Source organism: Natrix helvetica, assembly GCF_964273705.1.
Source record: "Natrix helvetica genome assembly, chromosome: 1".
Taxonomy (NCBI): domain Eukaryota; kingdom Metazoa; phylum Chordata; class Lepidosauria; order Squamata; family Natricidae; genus Natrix; species Natrix helvetica.
This window is the reverse complement of record NC_138548.1, coordinates 67,038,957-67,055,502: the sequence shown is the minus strand read 5'-3', so window position 1 is coordinate 67,055,502 and position 16,546 is coordinate 67,038,957. Positions and strand designations below refer to the sequence as shown.

General features: G+C 34.8%; 1 protein-coding gene across 8 annotated transcripts in view; it reads left to right on the top strand.

Annotated features, from left to right (window-relative positions):
- Nucleotides 1–16,546, top strand: part of MEIS2 (Meis homeobox 2) — a 234,730-nt gene that overhangs the window by 211,481 nt on the left and 6,703 nt on the right. The gene's annotated exons all lie outside the window — the stretch shown is intronic.

Genomic DNA, 16,546 nt, shown 5'->3' with positions numbered 1-16,546 from the left:
ATTGCTTATAGAAACCAAATCCTTCACCCATGCTGACCTCTTCTAGAGAATTTGGGGGCCAAGTAATGTTTAAAACTGTTATAAGTAAACACCAATTTTGTCTGAATGAAGAACAGAAAATTGTTGAAATATAGAGGTGTGTATATATTAAATATTTTTGTGCTGTGAAATTTGTAACACATTGTAGATTATTTTAAAAAAATCCTATCATGTTTTTCCATCTATATGGACATGCGTTTGTGCATTAATTCTCTTTTTCCACCCTATTGCCTCTACATGTTTAAGGTAAATTATTTAAAACAGCCTCCCCCAACTTAATGCCTCTAAGCAGAGTCAAACTTCAAGTTTCAAAGTGCTCAGCCAGTATTATTGATGGCTCTACTGCTTGGGAATTAGTGGAGTTGAAGTTTGACACACCAGGGAGCATCAGATTAGGAAAAGCTAATCAAAAACCTTTCCAAACAATTTTATCCATACGCATTTCTTATCAGATTTTAACATTCAACCAGTATATTTTCTTCTACAGATCCAAATACATTTCAGACAGTTCATCACTGTTATGCATGGAGATGTCTCTATCAGTTTTAACAATGTTATTCATTCATTGATGAGCTGATGAGAAATGTGTTCAAACTTTCGCTCTTCCAATACTATATGAAAATTCCTCTATCAGAGGGCTGATCAAACAAATGGCATTAAACAAGCAAAATATTAGGCTTCATAGATTTGTGCTACAAATTACCATTTTGCATGTATAGTGGCATTCCAAAAAAGATTAATCTGTCCTTGAAAAGATATTTCCAGGTATAGATGATGAATTGGGGAACTGAGCAGAGTGGCACTGCTATACTGCTACTGGAAGAAAAATAACTACACTGATAATAAATTTAAGTAAATATATACCAACAGCAAAAACAAGGCAAAGAAAATGACAAAATAGATTTGAGAAAGGAAAGAGAAGAAGACCACACCTGCATAAAAATGGAAGCTTCTAATTGTACAAACTGTTTGTACATATAGAGGGCACCATGCTATATAGTTCTTGGTTTTTTAAAAAATGTTGCACAGTAAAGAAATATTTAGTCTTTAAAAGTTGTAGGAAAAGCTTTACAAATAGAATAATTCAGGGCCTTAAGTGGATATGTGGATCGATTTATATAATTTATAGGAAATGAGGTATCCAAGAAGCACCAGAGTACGATACTAGCAGATTTATTTATTTCATTTGTTTTTTGCTACTACCTTTACTGAAGCATATATTCATTCACATTAAATATACAAACTACAGTAAAGGTGGATATGCACTTATGGGATATGATGGAAAATTCAGGATTTGAATTGCCATCTTGAGAAATATCAAGGACTTGCAACTAAGTTAATGTTTATGTTAGGAAAAAAGTCACTTTGTAAAAAGTGATCATATAACAATTGTAATAACAATATATTGCAGGTGGTGACCCTTTGAGAGCTGAATGCCACGAAATTTTATTTTAATGTATGCCGATTAGTGTACATTCAAAGTGACCATAAAGTTATTCTAAGTCTAAAAGACATGTTTAATTTAATGGTAAATATCATTTTTGTAGTCACTGTGGTAAGGTTATTATTTTATTATTAATTTAAAACAATCTCTGAGCATCTCCATATCCTTTTGCTTCCGATGATTAAGACAATTGTTTTAGTTTATGTGTCTGTATAAATTCTACATAGATTTTAAAATGACAATAATTTATTTTTATGTTAAGTAATGCAAGATTATTTTGTTAAGGATAACCCAAAATTTAAATACTCAACAAACATATGGTCTTGTCAACTTTATTTTAGAAGATACCTACCAGTTCAGAGGCTTGGCAATCAATTATAGTTGCTATGTAGAACTTCTGCTGCTATATTATGTAGTTTGTTCTTGCAAGCATTTCCATCAAATGACCATTTTATCCTGGAGGAACCCCCTGAAAATATGTTCAGGGGTCAGGGAACCCTTGAATAAAAATTATTGTATCTACACCTCCCACTGCTCAGTGCACAAAGTTTCTTTTTACTACCAAAAGCAAAACGGCCAAATTTGAGACTATTTTTTAAAGGGGGAAATGGCAGTAGTTTGTTTCCCGGAGATCTCATGCTCCCTTTCCCATCCTTAGTAGGCTGCAAAAAGGGCAGTTTCAGGACATTTGGGGGATGTATGGATCTTAAAAATGAGAGTGTAGCAATTTACCTTTATAGGTCTTTCCTTAATTCTCTCCAAACCATCTGAAAACAGACCAAAACATGTAAACTGCATCCCTTCTAGTGACATCAACATATACATATAGTTCAGTGGTGGGTTCCGGATCGCCCACATGGACATACGCAGCCCATGCACACACGTGCGCAGCACGCATATACATTGTAGCTGCCAGCGACGCTTCCGCAAACCTCTGTGACACTCCAGCTGCTTGGTGGAGTGTTGCTCAGGCACTGTATGTGCCATGCGCAGTAGCGCCAAAGACTTTAAAGAGCAGTTAAAGAGCTCGGATGGGCGGATGGACCCTCGGGAGCACCATACCGGAACGGTACCCGGTGCTTCCGGCAGGCTCTTGTATGCCTGCACCGGGACGTACCGCCTGCAACCCACCACTGATATAGATTTACTCTCCCCAAAGCCCTTCCTATTCACATTATACACTCAAAAATGTTTCCCCAGTAAGCACTTTCTAAGTGTAAAACCTCCTTACAACTCTTCATATCATCTGTGACAGTTTGTTAAGGCTAGGACATAGTTATCTCAGTTACACATTAAATACTTGTGAACACTACAACTTGTACTAAATTATCCTTGCATTTATTCCAAAACTATGATTATTTTATTTTTTTGCCTTTTTAAAAGGAATGAATAGTATTCCAAAGGCTGATATAGCCAATACCATATCCATAAGCTAATTCAGTACTTCCTATAGCTGCACGTTTTCTTTGTTCATTCAGTCACTCCTTTTTAAGTCTTTCATTGTTGTTAATACAGTCTTAAGGAAAATAAATAAGAAGAGTTGACATTTCTTAATCATTAAAAATATTTCTTTGGTTTTAACAATATACAGTGATTTTTTTGCCGGTGGCATTATAAGGCACAAGAGAATCTAATAAGGATATTAAGCCCAATCCCTAGAAAGAACAGAGAGAGATGCCTTTAAAAGGTGCTGTTTTTTAACATAATCCTAAGAAATTGGCTCATCAGATTTATTTTATTTTTTATTTTACCAAATCCCCTTTATATAATCCTTAATAAATCAGTAAAGTGTTGTTCCCTGATTGCGGCTGTCAGTATGGCAAACATGTGGCTGAAAAATTGATACCATTGATCCGTAAGGTGTTTGCACTAGTTTAGGTACATTTACTATATTGGCAGTTGTATTATTTATGTTGACTATGAATTTTAAAATCTCAGGACTGTTCATAACAAATTTCCTAAAGTCCATAGAGCTGACAGACAGCTTGTGAGGGTGTGTGTGTTTTGTGTGTCTTAATCCTTTTGCTTTGGGATTTGAAGATTTTAATAGCTGTGAGAAAATATACAAGCATGGTGAAAATAGGACAGTGGATTAAAAAGAAATCCTGTTAGGAAAATGGAACATAGTTTCTGAACTCAAGAGCCAGTAGTGTTACGTGGAGGTTGGTTGCTACAATAAGGCTTCTTTCATACAGGTGTGTTTATGCCCCAGGCTTGCTGGCCACAGTCCATTCCATTTACAGAAGCTGAATTAAACAATAACTATCACATTGCAAAAGGAAGGGGGTGGGTGGGAAAGGTGAGTGTCAAAGGAGATGCCTAAGAGCTTTGTTAGGGCCAAGAAAAACCCTGTTGCAGTTGTCAGAGCTTGTTGATGTTGCAGAGAAGGGCACATTTTTTTCTACTGGATTTTGTGGTTCTGCCTTAGGAAAGAAAGTAAAATAGAACGGAAGAACAAAGTCCTCCTCTATAAATCAGCAGCTGCTCCTTGCCAGATCAAAGGAGTGACATTTTTGCTCCTGGACTACTTGTCCACTTTAGGTGCTTGACAGACAGCTAACAGCTGGTCTGCTATACAACATAGGAGAATCAGGCTACATCTTCTTCAGAGTAGATGACAGACTAATCAGAGATAGCCATAGTATAGGACATGGACACTTCAATTGGTCCAAATATGTTTAACAGATTATTTCCAAACATCCTTCTGCATTTGAGAAAGCTAGTTTTAAACATAGTTACTATCAAATGTATAACCTCATCAAATAATGTAATCATAATCAGAAAGCAAACTGACAGCTGTGCAAATGAATAGTCATTTCTATTTGTTCATATAAAACAGTCAGAATCCTATTGTGATTGGGTGGAAAGTAAGCATAGCTGACAGTAGCTGATAAAGTTCAGTATATATTTTTGATGAACTACTGAAGTCTAATCAAATTCAATGAGGCTGATTTCCAAAAACTCTGCTTAGAAAGAGAGAAGCTTTAGCTCAGTCAGTGACCAGCAAAATGTCATTGATGTGTAGCCTAAATGCTTAAAACATTCATAAATTAACAAACAAAACTAACAGTCTGCATTATGCATATAGCAGTTACTTAACTTCAAGATTTTTAGAAGCTGTATTTAGTGGCTGTATAAACTATATACATACAGACCTGGAATTTTAATATTAGCAATAAAATTTTCAAAGTAATTTGGTTTCTGCAATAAAACAGGTTTGGGATGAAGTAATATACTACACCTATCTATTGGCTTAGCATTTTATGATTAAGAAAAGGAACAGCTAATGAAGTCTGTTTATTTCCTGTGTTCTTCTCATATATCTATAAAAGATCTCTTACAGTATATCAAATAACTAGATATGAGTAATCTTCTGGCATTAGAGAAACGCAAGAGACATTACTTTGAAAATCATAACCTACTGAAATGTTTTGTCCCAGGGCAACAGATGTAATTACATTCACAGAATAGTAAATTTTAGGGAAAATTTAAATTTAAAAATGTATGGTTTAAAAACTTTGAAAACTTGTAATGCAAAGCAGTGTCTATTATTATTTTTCTTTAGCAGCAGTTCTATATTACACTTTATATTTGGATACTTACATGTTTACTTATTACCTATTTCTGCTTATCTAGTCTGTTGGGATTCATAGTAAATTATAATCATATCTATTATGTTTTAAAATGGATACAATTCAATCTAAGGCTAAGTTTATTTTTCTGGGAGTAAAAGTATTGAATATAGTGATATTTTTTGTGCAGGATTATATTTTAAGACAAATAAAAGAAGCCATAGTGATAGATGGATGGATGGATGGATGGATGGATGGATGGATGGATGGATGGATGGATGGATGGATGATAGATAGATAGATAGATAGATAGATGATAGATGATAGATGATAGATAGATGGATAGATAGATAGATAGATAGATAGATAGATAGATAGATAGATGATAGACAGACAGACATTAGAATTAATTTTGTTTCACAAAATATTGATTTGAACAACACATATATTGTGCTCCCAAAAGTTCTGAAAAGTCCGACCGCTATACCAATTTATTGGAATTAAATACTATTGAATGGTGGATTTAGTTCTAATATGCCCTGGATTGCACTGCACACCAGGAGTAGCTTTGTCTGCCTCCAGTGATTACTGCAATCAGAATACTATGGTTTGGCTCCATCTCATGGCTTCCTAGTATATATATATATATATTGGTAAAGGTCACTATCAACTTTTTGATCTGATGTTATATGAAGTACTGATACAAGTTATGGTGGGAAAGGCATATGAAACTTCAATATAAATACAGTTTGTTGTTGCTTATTTAAATTCAAATGTGTATATTTAAATACTTTACCTTAAATTACATTTTATACCTCCATGAATGTTCATTACTGGTATGCCTTTCAAATATCTACTGTATTGTATGTTACTCGGAATGCTATCTAATATGACAAACATGCAAATATTCAAATATTAATGATGCGATCTGAAGTTCAGCTGAAAAACACTGGTTTTCCAATTTCATTTTTTCTGCATTTAACCAAGATCAGTTTTTCTATTCACTGATCTGACTTTGTTATATGAAAAAAAATTAGAATTTTTTTTCTTGAGATATATGTATAAGACTTTGGTAGGTGTTTTTTTTTATTGTTGCTACTTTTTTTCAAACTACTAAATGCAAAACAGTATCTTGCTGTATGTGTGTGTAAGAGAGAGGGAGAGAGTGAGGTTACCACAAAACTACAATAAATGTTATAGTTTTGTGGTAATCTCTCACTCTCTCTCTCTCTCTCTCTCTCTCTCACACACACACACACACACACACAAACACATGGGGGGGGGAGAGAGATCCAAAACAAATATATATAATTTTAAAAAGTTTCTAATAACCACATTCTTAAACAGAAACAAAATAAGTGCAAAACCATAACTAAAACCAAGATTCAATATTTGCAATGCAAGATTCAATAAAATACTCAATTTTGCATTATAAGTGATTATAGTGAACACTGTTGGAGGCACTTGATAGTTACCAAAGTTGAACTTACTCATATTATGGCATAGTAATGGCATTGTTAAAGTTGTTTTTTGTTGCAGGTAGACATTAATCCAAGGTGATCCTAATAAATACAATCAGTTTCACCACTGCCTACTCATAAATAACAATACATATTGATAGAAGTAAAACTTGACTCCTATGCAATAATAGTGATGTGCTAGAAAGTAAGATTTGGCAAAAAAAAAAGTTAAAAGAGAAAAATGTATTATTGAACAAACCATCTGCAGATCAATTAGAGAGGAGTGTTTTTTTGGTTAACTGAATAGTGACTACCTCAAAAAAATGCATCCTCTATAAAAAGTAAAGCTTACTGGCAACGTGGAAGGCCAGTGGCGATGCTTTCAACAACAATTTCTATTGTACTCATGAGTAATTGACTACCATGAAGGAGAGGATGTACATAAAATAGCACTCTTCCTGAAATGGCCAGAGGAGATGCCTTTGGTGTGCAGAATACATGTATTCCTGATGAAGAAAGAAATAACTAAATCTGTATTGCAAAAATAAAATAAGGTCTATTATGTGTTCCAAAAAAGAAAGAATGAAAGATTTATCATCATATCAGGACTACAAAACAAAAGTGGGACAGTTAAATTTATAATACGTAGGTCTGAAACTAGAAAATAAGTCTTATGACTGATATATTGAATCTTTCATGAATTACGGAGTTGTTTTCAGAATAAAAATATAAGAGAATGCAAGACTGTTTACTTAATCAGGTGAATTTGTCCTTAAAGCACTTTTGAGACCATTCATTCACAATATTTGTACTTTATCTTGAATACACCTCACAGATCCATAGTGCTTATCAGAAACATCTATGATCCTGAAATTCATACAGCCACCCATTGAGCTATTGCATGTGACAACAAATTGGAGGCCATTAAAGCAAATGAATTTCTTGAGAAGGCTCATTAAATAACCATATACATCCGAACATATACTACTACCGTATCTAGATGCTTTCAGTTTCCTTTGCCTGAAATTTCAAAATGTAAATATCTGCTTCTCCAAGATCAATGCTTCATCATGCTTTATGAATTACATCTCATAATTTTAGCTCACTTACATGAAGGCCGTATAGGGATTGAGAATCCAAGAGACATGCCACAGAGACCTTCTGAACTGTCTTACCATGACCAACACCAACTGTCTTACCTCCAACATCGAATAGATTGCTCAAGTCTATGGGTTGTCGAACATTTTTCTGCTTCCCAGTGGAAACCTTCAAAGATGAGAAGTTTCTTCTTGACTGCATGGAAACAAGCAGGCAGTGACTTGTTCACATTACACAATAGACTTTGTTGTTTGTTTGATAATAGATCACTTTTAGAATTATCCAGAAGTAGATCAACTATAGGACTTACTAACACAAATGACTATTTACTAAATACAACCTATCACAAGTTCTGAAATAGATCATAGTCTAAAATCTGCAGATGTTGAGATGGAATTGTAGATTCTAATGATCATCGCTCCTAAAAAAAGGCTACAGTCTGAAGGAGATCATTATCTTCTTCTTATGAACTACACTGTAGATTCTTTGTAATGTGAGAAATTCCTAGCTGAGATATTTAGTGAACTCAAAGATATACACACAAACACAAATCTTGCACTATGATACAGCCTTGTCTCTTTATCCACTCTCATTAGATGAAAGTGTCAGACTAACTGCCCAAAGCTTTTAAGGATTCAGGCCAAAGTGATGCCACAAAGTTCACAATTTAAAATAGGATGAGTACAGAATTTTCAATATAAATGAAGAGATTTTCTTCTAGTTCCCTCTGAAAACAAGAATATACAACAGTCTAGAATTATCAGCAGAAGGCTAAGAATAATCAGTATCATCTGAAGGTGACAGAAGATATAGATGCCACTATATTAGTTCCACAGAGCAGACATATAATTAAAAAGAAAAACAGACTAATTAAACAGTGCTGAATTTTGGAGATTATATTATTATAAGAAAGAGAGATGCATGTCAGGAAGTTCCTTTTTCTGTCAGATCAGAGTTGAGCCTAAGCTGTTCTTAGTAAATCTAAATCAGTTCACCTCTTGTAACATTGTCTATTCATAAATAGAAAATATACTTTGATGTATGAGTAATCATTATTAAGAACCTCTAACGTTTCAGGAACTGTTTTATCTACTATTCTTTATTCAATATCTTTTTGGTCTCTAGTGTATTTAAATGACAGGCCACTTTTAAACATAGTAGAAATATATTTCAGAATTGGTTGCCCAAGACATCAAAGACAATTTAAAATATATTTTGTTTTCATCATATACTGCTCAAAATGATGTTGCCCCAAACATCAGAGCACCCCAATTTTTATCACATGATCATGCAGATGCTGTAAAGATTGTAAGTGTGAGTGTCTGTTGTACATCACTTCTTTTCAGTGCCATTATAACTTCAATCACTTAAATAAATGGTTGTAAGCCAAGGACTATCTGTACTCCCTTGCCTTCTGAAACAAAAGAAAATAAATGTTGTCCTTCTTCTATGTTAAATACTTTATATTTTGTTGGAAGACTGCTCTGAATTATCTCGTTGCAAGAATAAACATACTATTATCCTTCAGTGTCTCTTTAGTTTGTAGTAATCTAGTCATCTTCAATGCTTTTTCAGAACCTTTTTTAATTTCTGTGAATCATTCTTAAAGGATTACATCCTCTGAGAGGGAGTCTGACTAAAGCTGAATAAAGAAGAATGATTATTTCTCATGATTTAGAAATTACACTTTGGTTGATGAAGCCTAGTACTTTAATTTGCTTTTAAAAGAAACATATCATGGACTTGATTCACATTCAGTTTGCAATCCACTATTACTTCAGGGCTTTTTCACAAGTATCATTGCCAAATCAGGTATCCACTGTCATATACAGTGCTTTTTTATGTTTGTTTCTTGGATCTATTAAATTTCTTTGGGCTTCTTTGGGCTCATTTCTCTGCTCTGTTAAGATCAATTTAATTATATTTCTTTATTTCTGAGTATTAGCTATACCATCCAGTTTTTATTATCTGAATATCTGATAAGTATTCCTTTATTTCTTTATCCAAACAATAAATTATTATTTTAAAGACTGAGGGGTCAAGGACCAAGCTTAGTAGCATCTAGATATCTCTGTCCAGTTTTATGAGGAACCATTAATGATTTGTAGTATAGTGAATATTCTGCTCTTTAAACATGTATTGATTAATTTTCCCTTCTTTCTCATTAAAACTTACAATTTTACATGAACTTTTTGAAATCTCTGGAACTGCAATAAGGCTTTGTTCTAGAAGAAGAAATGAACTAACAATTTAGCATTTTAGATGCTCTTTGTTTTGCTCTTAATTGACTTCAGAAATCTCAAAAATATGGATAGATACAGTGATAGAAGGAAATATATTTATATTCATATTCTCAAACATTACCTTAAATTTAGCTTCAGGGTTGTTGTTTTTTCATCACTGCAGAGAGAATCCCAGTGTGATATTCTTTAGATCATCTGGTCATCTATGTAGTGTTTGTTCCAATATCTCAGGGGTTGCCACAAAGAAGAGGGAGTCAAACTATTCTCCAAAGCACCTGAGGGTAGAACAAGAAGCAATGGGTGGAAACTAATCAAGGAGAGAAGCAACTTAGAACTGAGGAGAAATTTCCTGACAGTTAGAACAATTAATCAGTGGAACAGCTTGCCTCCAGAAGTTGTGAATGCCCCAACACTGGAAGTCTTTAAGAAGATGTTGGATAGCCATTTGTCTGAAACGGTATAGGGTTTCCTGCCTAGGCAGGGGGTTGGACTAGAAGACCTCCAAGGTCCCTTCCAACTCTACTATTGTATTGTATTGTATTGTATTGTATCATGCTGAATTCTGTTTTTACTACAAATTTTCTTTAAAATTGACACAACAATTGCAATAATTTCATGGAAAGGTTATGATGTAAATGAAAATATCTATCATTTCAAAGACCACTAAGACCATGCAGTTTATTCTATATGGATTATATATATTGAATCATTGCTTATTATTACATTGCAAGTTACATTCAGGCTTGTTAGTTCATTTATATGAAGTTCTGCTTTAAATGCGAAGAAACCCATTTAACTAATTGCATGTTCTATGTGTCAAAACAAGTGGTTTTAGTATTTTCTTCATAATCCCTTCTGAAATTTTAAAGAAAGAAAGAAAGGAAAGCAAAGAAGGATTATCAAATAGATTTATTTGATCAGGACTTCAGCATATACGTGCATGTGTGTATAATTGCAGAATTATCAGATCCTATAATCTAACAATTTAATTCATTTCTTTGAAAGATGTTGTGATGGGCACACAAACGACTGACATATTTTTTTTACCATGCTATAATACCCTACGGCTAATATATCTTAAACATATAAGTTAACCCTCATCTATAGTTGGTACCAGGTTTTGGCACCTTTATAAATTTCATTGAAGTATCAGTTTTCTTTGTCTTAACTGTCTTGTTGATCACCCAGTTGCATTCATGAAGGATAATGTTTCTTAAAGAATTCAGAAACTTGGGATTAATTCATTGCTATCTGCATTAGGATCTGAACCACAGGGCTACCTTCTAACACTGTCATTCAAAAAGACCTTTAACATAGTATAACCAGCTGGAACAAAAGAAATAACTATTATGATCCATGTTTTGTACATGTTCCTTGACACTTCATGGCTTCATAGTCTTCACCATTTTGTTGGCTGATACATAAAGCTCTTATGTTTAAAAAGAAATATCCCCAGTATGGCCTACTATGGGATCATCTTCCATAAAATTGTGTACTCTCCCTTTCAGACGACTTTCACCCTGCTCCTCAGTCAGGGGTGGAGAATGGTTTGCCCAAATTTAAGAACCACTGACCTAGGGCTTCTACTGTTTCCTCACAAAATATCTGTGGAATCAATTAACAGCTCACACACAGATACATCTTGTGCTAGATTTCTAAGCTTATAGACAAATCACTTGATACATTCTAGTATATACAGATCGTATGTGTGTTAGATAAACATCCTTTAACTAGATTCAGAAACTTTCCCTCAATTTTCATTTCACCATGACCTGTTACATTGGTTACTATTAAAGTGAGAATAGGTTTATTAATTGTAAATGTTCATAAAAGCCTGCCCTGTAGCTCATTGGTGAAAGGATTATGAATTGCCCGAGTATTCTGTATTGTGTAAATGTCCTTTTTTAAAGGGTGGGAGGAGAAAGAAACTTGGGAGGTTGCCTTCTTTTTAAATTAATGTATACACTCTGATCAGTTTCTAAAGATATGACCTCTGTGTGACCTCCTTTAACCTTCCTCTTAATTGTTTGAAGACAGAGTAGTGTTCTCCTACTGAGAATGAAGAACCATAATGCATTGTAGTTCTGTGAGTAAGAGAGAGTTGCAAGGAAGTGGAAGGGGACATAAACAATAGGACCCCCAGATGTAAATAATAAAAAGTGGTTGGAAATGAAATAAAAACTGGAAAAAAATTAATTTACCTTATGAATTGGCTTAAGAAGAAAGTTGAAGAGGCAAAGGTCTGCAAGGCTCTAAAGTAGAGGAGAATCTGTTGTGTGTTACTAGTCCCAGTACAGTATGTGCTTCCTTAGTTCTGTAAACCTTGCCATCTGCATACATCATTAAAAGCTCATTGAAAAGAAAACAGTCTTATCAGGCTTTTCTGCTAATCTCTTTTGGCATTAGGTTCAGCTGATAAAAGACATGCTGGATGCAGAAGCTCAGGTCAATTTCAGTTTGGTCAGTGTGGCAACTTATTGGAAAGGAGCTAAGGAAAATACTAGCAAAGGTTTTTGTTTTGAAGGAATATAGAAATATGCAAGTCAGAATATTTTGTTTACCTAGATTGGCAGAAATCACTCTCTATAAAAATGAACCATAAAAGCAGACTTTATTCAACGAAAATTGTCTTTGACTAATTATAAATAATCTCCCCCCCCCCCCAATTGAGGTAGAAGATGCTTGCCTTTTCCATATCATGTCCCAGCTGGCACATACAAACACATAGAAGAGGTAGAGTTGTCTGGAAGTTGAGTCATGGCAACTGGACCTCACTGCCTGTCCAAGTAGCTTCTTCAGTCTTAAGTAAGCAGCAAAATGTTTTGAACCAAAAAGAAAGAAGTCCAGTTGCCATGACTCAACTTCCAGACAAGGCTACCTGATGACTGAGAATCTTCTTCGACCAAGAGGTGGAGTTGTGTGCACTGCCCTGACACAGTTTTTCTGTTCATGTTCCTTCTAGATAGAACAACAAGGCTGAAGGGGAATTCTGCTTCCATAAACTTGAATATGGGTATAACTCTTAATTGTGATTGAAAATTGATTGAAAACCCAGATTTAAAGCTGCTCCTGTTCTGTACTCCTTCCTGCTTGTCTATAAACAATCCTAAGAAAATCCTGTCCTGACTGAGACACTTTGGCAACAACTTCCAAAGTATTCAGTCCAGACAGTAGGCTATTACATCCTTCCATTTCTGTTTCAGGAAAGCAATTGCCCTCATTTTCCTTTCCATGGGTAGAGATAGACAGATTCTTTTACACACATGTTTGTATATCTACATATATAATATGTAGATATACACGTACATACATCAAACGCTAAATAGAATTTATATATACAAAGATGAAATACCAAAATATCCAACAACAACAAAAATATTACTGCCTTTTTCCTTTCTCTTAAATTTTAGGCAACTGTATACCAACAGTGCTATAATAGCATAATGGTTAAAATCCTTGCCTAGAAAATAAAAATGTTTTGGTTTACAGCCAAGCAGAAATGTGTGGAATTTGCATTCTTTTTCTTCCCTGAATTTATATCATCACCTATGCTTTTTTTAAAAAAAAACAAGTCCAGCAATGTATCATTTCAACATCTTTTTAATAATTCAAGATAGAAAATTATCACCCTAAATAAAGAGCCCAAACAATCTAGGAGTTATTTGGGAGTGGTGTGAAACCCTTTTACTTCAGTTAAATAGAAAATTGATGAAAACATGCACCACTAGATATTTAAAAGAAAAGAGAGAGAGAACAAATAGGAAGCTTGAGGAACTGGATTTCAAAAGCTGGATTTCAAAACTAGCAACCTCCTCTTAGAAAACAAATATAAAAGCCATTGTACTATTACAGCAATTTTAAAGGTAGATCTGAAAGATGTTGGAGACTATAGTAAGCACTGACTAATTTGAAGAGCATCCCTGCCTCAGTGAAGTAGCTAATGAATTCCAGGTGTTAACTTGTAAGGAATTGAAGTGCTTTATCCCAAACGGACAGGAGTACTCAAGGTGATATAGCATGAAAAAGTATACTTCAGAAGTGGAGCAGAAAAAAGTGCCCTTTGATGATGAGTGTGGGATTAATAGAGGGCATCATCCTTCTAGAAATGTTTGCTGACCCATTCTGACAATAGGGCAGACATGCAGTTAGATAAATCCTTGCTTTATCAATGCTCATAATTACCTAATTGTTCTGTTTTCATTCAAGCTTGGCTGCAGAAAGTTTGGAATTGAGGCAGACCTGCTTCACTTGGAGACCTTGAGAGTGGGGCCAATGAAGGCCCTTTAATATTGTATATGAATATATTTTGATATATAATAAATGATTGTATTTATGGGAGTATGTATTTATATTAATATTTAATATATGCTACACATATTGCAGGAAAGTGGATTTGAAATGGTGGAAGAAATGTGTTATTTGCAGTCCATGTTCAAGCAGACTGATTTGATAAATGAGTTTATCTGTATTAAATGCTGGCCTTATTTAAAACTTGTTGAACATTTCTGTAAACTGGTGTGTGGTATGCACTACTTCTTTCTGAAGTCCTGTTAGACAATGGACGTGTTTAGTATTCACAAGTGGGTTACACAGACCCTAAAGTTCATGCTTATTTGCATTTCTAATACTGGATGAAGCTTAAAATACTAACGCTAGTCCTTCCATTACACAGAGTGAGGTGAATGCCTCAGTCAGCTGATTCTCAGTATCTTGAAGGGTAGGATTTTCGTGCCAGAGGATTCAGGGCTGTATGAAACAATCCTAAAATCTGGGGTGCAGCTTTTTCTAAGATATCACATAATTATAACTGTCATTGTAACATAGCAGGAATGAACTATATGGTATAATCATATTAATTACGTTTAGTGTTGTTTTTTTTAAAAAATATTTTGGGGTTTAGATTCATCATCATCTTTTTACCTTGTCCAATGCTAGAGATGCTTTATTTTATTTTATTTTGGTTCTTTTGAGTCAGTGTTCACCAGTCCCTGCAACTTTCTTGGCAAGGTGTTTGGAAGTAGTTTATCATTTTCTTTTTCTTACCCTGTTTCCTGAAAATAAGCCCTCCCCGAAAATATTGCAACACAGCAGCAACCATGAGGTGACCAGACTCGCTGCCTCCTGCACCTCAAAAATAATAAGACCTCCCTGAAAATAAGGCCAAGTGCTTATTTTGGGAGTCAAAAGGAAATAAGAACCTGTCTTATTTTCGGGGAAACAGGGTAGAGCTGAGAGAGAGTAGCTGGCCCAAGGTTGTTCTTTTGTCTTCGTATCTAAGGTGAGACTAGAACTCAGTCGCCAAGTTTCTAGCCTGGTGTTTTCTGCACCAAATACGCTTTCAGGCATACAGGTTAAAACTCTCTCACACTTTTGTATTTATAAAATGGCGATATTGGAAAATGCAGTATATTAGGCATACAGAATGGTACCTTTTATGGCATACAAGATGTCAGAACAGGGCTGCAAACTCTAGAGTTGCCATCTGGTGGTCATCCTGAGTTTTGCAGTCCAGATCTGGTAAGCCTATCCCACAAACCACTGAAGGAGTACATCTTAAACCAAAAAAATGTACAAATGGATATGGGATGAAAAAACTAGGAAATTGTTATTTCTTTAGTTACTTAGTTTTTACTTACTTGTAGAATGTATTTTTATAAGCGTCAAAATAAACTGACAGTACTGGGGCCTGTGTTCCTTGTTTTGAGGAGGAACATCTGTTGAAACATCACTATTAAAGTGCTGTAAAAGGTGAAGAAATTATGTAAAACAATAGAAAATAAAATAAAGGTACCTTGCAAATAATGACATTAAGTAACCTACTCAATTAATTTTTGGAAGTGAAGAATCATTGTCTCAGGGTTAACTTGAACCAAGATTAACTGATGTGGGTTGTTGTGCATTAACTTAATGGGGAAATATGCAAGCATTTATTTTTGAATTATCCACAAAATTAAATCCAGACTTCCCTTCCTAAATAATGGGTTTGCCTGATGTTCAGATGAAGCAGTGCTGCTTTAGTTATGGTACCTGATTGGAGAAGAAGTTATTTCAGGACTAATATTAAACACATGTACCTGCAACTCCCTCTTTCTGCCAAGTTGAAAGGTGCTCGAGTTTATGGTTGGAAGGTGCCCTGTGCTCTCTGCCCCGGGTGCCCCACTCTTGCTGGAAAGGTTGCCCCCAGCTGGCACTGACCTCCAAATGACCCTTGACTTTACTGACTGAAACTGCAGGAGTGGCATAAGAGCCGGGGGTTCTGCCTGCTCTTACTGCTGCCTGCACTGGTGATAAAACTTCAGACAGCCTAATTGATGGCTTTGCTGACCTAACAATACCTTGTGAAAGCACAGAATAGGAAAGTCTGGTCCTCATTTATGGACAGCTGCAATGGTGGCTGAATTGCTAGGGCTGAAAAATAAATAAGTCTGCTGCAGTCTTAGCCAGATTTCTGGCTGATTGAATAATTTTGCATCTAGAAATAGAGGTGGAAGTTGAATATTCTGTTGCACACTTTTAAAAAAATGCTTCAAATCTCCTGGCAAGTTATATGAAAGTCTTTTCTCAGGTGGGATTTTACTTTATTTTTTTTTTGTTCCTCTGCACTGCTGTTCTTCAGCTTTTTAAAGCGTTCTAATCATATATATTTTTAAAATAGTCAGTGAACAAATAAACTTCTATACTTTGTGTTTT